The sequence below is a fragment of the Palaemon carinicauda genome, chromosome 36 (assembly GCF_036898095.1).
Source record: "Palaemon carinicauda isolate YSFRI2023 chromosome 36, ASM3689809v2, whole genome shotgun sequence".
NCBI classification, from domain to species: Eukaryota; Metazoa; Arthropoda; class Malacostraca; order Decapoda; family Palaemonidae; genus Palaemon; species Palaemon carinicauda.
The window spans coordinates 6,381,941-6,387,640 of NC_090760.1; positions in this window are offsets into that span (position 1 = coordinate 6,381,941).

The following is a 5,700-nucleotide window of genomic DNA, read 5'->3' on the forward strand; positions in this document are numbered from 1 at the left end:
ATTTGTGTATGTAATCGAGGGGTTCCATATATAAGTTACAGATTGACATAGACATAAATAGATGCGAGTAGAAAAGACATGTCTGTGGCCCTAAGTCCTGTAGTGGACTAGTATGGCTGATGATGATGAAGTCCTTTTAAACCTCAGAAATGTTTTCTTATAATAATAATACTCAAATTGATACTTTTATACTTGTGGTAATGGGGACGCCTGAATTAGCATACATATGGATATATATATATATATATATGTGTGTGTGTGTGTGTGTATATATATATATATATATATGTGTGTGTGTGTATATATAAATATATACATATTTACATACACACACACACACATATATATATATATATATATGTATATATAATAGACATAAGTTATCCATTTCAATGCGAACGCGATAAAGCTTGAGTTGAAACCTCTCTCTCTCTCTCTCTCTCTCTCCTCTCTCTCTCTCTCTCTTGTGAGAAAATCAACACTGCTTTGGTAATGACCACGGTGCATTATTGCCGGATCATGCTTCATTGTAATGGGCACATTTCTGCCATTGCAGACGATCCAATCCGACACTTCCAGTAGCCGAAGACTGTTTGACTAGGCCATTCCACTCACCTCCACACTATTCCCGGAATGTTGTTAACGAGAACTCTGAACCATTACGTCTTTGATGGACTCCGTCTACCCTGGGCACGTTCATTTTGGTCTGGCAGACCTAACGGAAAAAGGCTCTGGAAATTATTTTAGGCTCTGGAGGTCTTTCCAGGTAATTTCCTGACTTACTAGAAGATGAGGCCTTTCGAAGTCTATTCAGAAAGCTTTCTGGAATATTTTTGAGATTGTAAGGTTTTCCAGGATTTTTCAGGCCAAGTTGAAGTAATTCTTGATAGTTTTTGATGTATGGAAATTATTTTAGGTTCTGGAGGTCTTTCCAGGTTGTTTACGGACTTACTAGAAATAAGGCTTTTTAAAATCTATTCAGTAAACCTTCTGGAATATTTTAGAGATAGTGAGGTTTTCCAGGATTTTCCAGGCCAAGTTGAAGTAACTCTTGATAGTTTTTAATGCATTTGAAACATGTTCGTGACCTTTGCAGACTTAATTTTTCTTATACAATCCCATTAGAAAAAAGATATTCTATCGCGACTCCTCTCTTACCCTAATTATAAATTGTCAGCTTTCCAGTCCCTTTCCAGAACTTCCCGGAAGAAGCAAAGGATATATTCACAGTATTTGAAGCTTTAACAGTGACCTTCCTTGATCAACTGGATTGTTTTCGAATCTTCCTTTGGGTAATAATTCAAATATTTATTGGAACAGCAAAAGCATGATACATTTCCATTCGTTGTTGGCACTTACAATTTCGACTGAGAAAAACAGAAGAGAGTTCAATTCGTTGTTGACACAATTTAAACTGAGAAAAACAGATGAGAATTCAATTCGTTGTTGACACGTACAATTTCGACTGAGAAAAACCGAAGAGAGTTCAATTCGTTGTTGACACTTATAAGTTCTACTGAGAAAAACAGAAGAGAATTCAATTCGTTGTTGACACTTACAATTTAATCTGAGAAAAACAGAAGAGATTTCAATTCGTTGTTGGCACAATTTAAACTGAGAAAAACAGAAGAGAGTTCAATTCGTTGTTGACACTTACAATTTCGACTGAGAAAAACAGAAGAGAGTTCAATTCGTTGTTGACATTTATAAGTTCTACTTAGAAAACAGAAGAGAAATCCCAGTCCATGTACGTCATCATCCCATCGCTCATGTTCTTGTTAGCATCGTCAAACAATTTTCTGGTGGCTTCTCCCGTCTCTCTATGAACACAGCCGTCTTCATCTACATACCGTGGCTTCAATTAGAGCAAGCACAGGTTATTACGCTATCCATCCCACATGCAACCCCCCCCCCCCTTTGTGAGTTACTGTCTTACACTCTCCTCCTCCTCCTCCTCCTCCTCCTCCTCCTCCTCCTCCTCCTCGTCTAATTTTCTCTCCTCAATCTTCTAAGTTCGACCACAGCCCCCCATTTCTTTTTGGACACCTCCTCTTGAGATCGTCCTCCAGTCTTCCCCCTTCTCTTTCTTCATCTCCTCCTCCTCCTCCTCCTCCTCCTCCTCCTCCTCCTCCTCCTCCTGCTCTTAACACTCTTTCTTTCTCCTCTCCCTTCTCCTACGTAAGTATTAAAGGTTATTCATTATTATAATATAGACTCGTAGTGGCGCATACAATATCCCTCTCTCTCTCTCTCTCTCTCTCTCTCTCTCTCTCTCTCTCTCTCTCTCTCAACATTCATTATCATAATATCTATACTAACTAGAGAATAGCCTTCATCTCTCTCTCTCTCTCTCTCTCTCTCTCTCTCTCTCAACATCCATTCATAATATTTATACTAATAGAGAGTAGCTTTCATAACTCTCTCTCTCTCTCTCTCTCTCTCTCTCTGTCAGCATTCCTTATACTCTTTTCGTCAACCCTTATAGATTTACTTTCATCTCTCTCTCTCTCTCTCTCTCTCTCTCTCTCTCTCTCAGCATTCCTTATCATACTCTTTTCGTCAACCCTTATAGATTTACTTTCATCTCTCTCTCTCTCTCTCTCTCTCTCTCTCTCTCTCTCTCATTAAATCACTTCCATCATGCATTTGTCGGGATGTTTGTCCACCAACATCCAATTCCCTTAATCTAGAGTACATCTCTATTCGTCTGTGGTGGAGCTTTTTACTCAGCGCCGGTCAGGAGTCCACCTTTCGGTACTCCCCGGAGACTCCCACTGAATACTAAGTAAATTCAAGGAGAAATAGAACCAATAATTGTGAAGATAAATATGTGTAAGAGACGGGTCTCGGCTCTTGCTTTCTTTTGGGGTGTTGGCTTTGATATCGGCTTTTGCTCCTTGGTGGATAAGGAGGTAACGCAAATAATATATAGAGAAGAAAGGGAGCCAAGGAGAGCCAATAGGTAAGGATAGTAAGGGAAAATGTGATAAAACAAGGGATTATAGAGAAAACTAGTAATCTCCCCTATATAATAAAGAGCAGGTTTCTGGCTATATATGTATATATAGGATACTGTATATACATATATATATATATATATATATGTATATATATGTATATATATATGTATATATATATATATATATATATATGTATATATATACTGTATATCCAGTCTCGCTGAGCACTCCCCATCCCTCCAGTAGAGAGGTGAGGGAGTGGTCTTTCCGGGGGGGGGGGGGGTTTCGTGTGTGTATATCTAACTAAATATTTAACCCTTATTTTTGACGGGTAACGTACACTAGTGAAAATATAATGACAACATAAAACCGTACAGATGTAATCAGTCGATTATTAGATTAGGATAAATTCTATGAAATTAAAAGTATATAAAAAAATGAATAAATGGATATATCTAAAGAGTAAAGATAAAAAATCAATAGATACTTATATAATTGGGTTGTATTTTCTTAGTGCTACAAGGTAAGGTGCTCCCTTGCTATTATTGGATGTGGTATAGAATTTTTTGATGTGTTTTTATTAGGATTTTTTCTGGTTTGCAAAAGAAGCTTTTTTGTCTGAGTATTAAGAAAAGCGGCTATTATTTATTAGTATTATTTTTATATTATTATTATTATTGTTATTGTTATTTTTATTATGATTGTTTTTAGTGTTGCTATTTAAACTGTATCCATCAGTATTATCCTGCTTACTATCAATTTTTATCCATTTGATCATTTGTATTCTTATAAGGTATCAATCTGAATATCGAATATTAATATATATTATCATTCTTATTATTATTATTTTTGTAAAAAGTAATATTCATATTGATAATCTCACTTGAAGATAATCTACGCTATAAGAAAATAATCAAAGTGTCATGAAAATAATTATTAGGTTTATTTTAAAACTGACCTTAAAATTTACATGTACAGTTGAACTCAGGAATTATTGGTACACCCTTGCTCTAAAAAATGGCACCGAGCCACAACCTTACTGCGCGGCGAGTGCCTGTGTTTAGCCCCGCCCACCACATCTGCCATCTCTACACTATCTGTTTGGTTATTCGCCCTGGAGTAATGGTGTGATAGGGTGCATTTATTCGGAGCAAGGTGCACCAGTGAGTCTTGTATCCAACTGTACATGGCTGGCCTCATGTTTTATCTACTTGATTCCGAAGGAAAAAATGTATCCCGTGTGGCATCGAAAAATCATTTACCATACCACGATTTCACAGTTTCCAGATGATCTTGATGTCAATACGTAAACACAAAGTACAACCTCGGGAGTTTGGGGCCGTGGGGGTGGGGGTGGGGGGCTGTTGGGGGGGGGGGGGCGCAGCTCCTGTCCTTGGGTGATATTATATGACTAATACTAGTAGCTGCGAGCTACTGGTGCTATTTTATGAAGTTGCAAACATCGGTTGATATTCGGTGGCTAATAGCCGAATGTGCTAGTAAGTGGTGCTATTATAGTTACTTATCACTGGATATACTAGCTATGATTGATGGTCGGTAAATATAAATGGGGGATTTTTTCGTAGTACAGTAGATGTGATTAACTTGTAATTAATATACATATCTATATATATATATATATATATATATACATATATATATATATATATATATATACAGTATATATATACACATATGTATATAGACTAAAACTATATTAGGTAACTAGTAACAGAAAGTGCCCATGGGTCTTGGTGATATTTAAAGATTGATAATGAAAAATAAAAGCAATTATGGATATGATATACAGTACATTTATACTGGAAGCTGCAAGCTACTAGAATTATTTAGAAGTAATAAAAGGTTTTAAAAATGTATTTTAATGGTAGTGCCAACTTTTAGTGATAAATTTAGTGGCAAGTAACAAAAGATTTTAAAAATGTATTTTAATGTTAGGGCCAATTTTAGTGATAAATTTATTATCATTTAACAAAAGAATAATAAAAATTGATTTTTATTGCTATTGCCAAGTTATAGATATAAATTTAATGGCACGTTACAAAAAATTTTTTAAAAATAGTATTGTATTGCTAGTTTAATGTTTTAAAGGTCGCTCATGAATGGCAGAGGCAAGGGACAGTGACATTGCCCTAGCAAGCAGGACAATGCCCTAGAGACTGACCATATTTTATATGATCAGCGCCCAAGCCCCCTCTCCATCCAAGCTAGGACCAGGGAGGGCCAGGCAAATGGCTGCTGATGACTCAACAGATAGACCTATAGGCTCCCCCAAACCCCCCAACCTTAGCTCACAAGGATGGTTAGGTTGTAGACACTAATGGCACTAACGAGACTGAGCGGGACTCGAACCCCCTTGACTGGCAAACACCAGGCAGAGACGTTACCAATCAGGCCACAACAACAGGCCAAGCTTTAGTGATACATTTAGTGCCAAGTAACAAAAGAATAAAAAGAAGGATCTTATTGCTATTGCCAAGTTTTAGATATAAATTTAGTGCCATGTAACAAAATTTTTCTATTTTTAATGCCAACTCTTAGTGAAAAAAAATTAGTGGCTAATAACGAAAGATTAAAAAAAATAATTTATAATGGGAATTTTTAGTGATAAAGAAAACGAAGATATCATCTAACTAATAACCCAAGACTGCAATTCAGAGGAGCTATTAGACGAGGCAGAAAAGTCCTGAGAAAACCCCACTGACTCACAGACTTTAGAAAA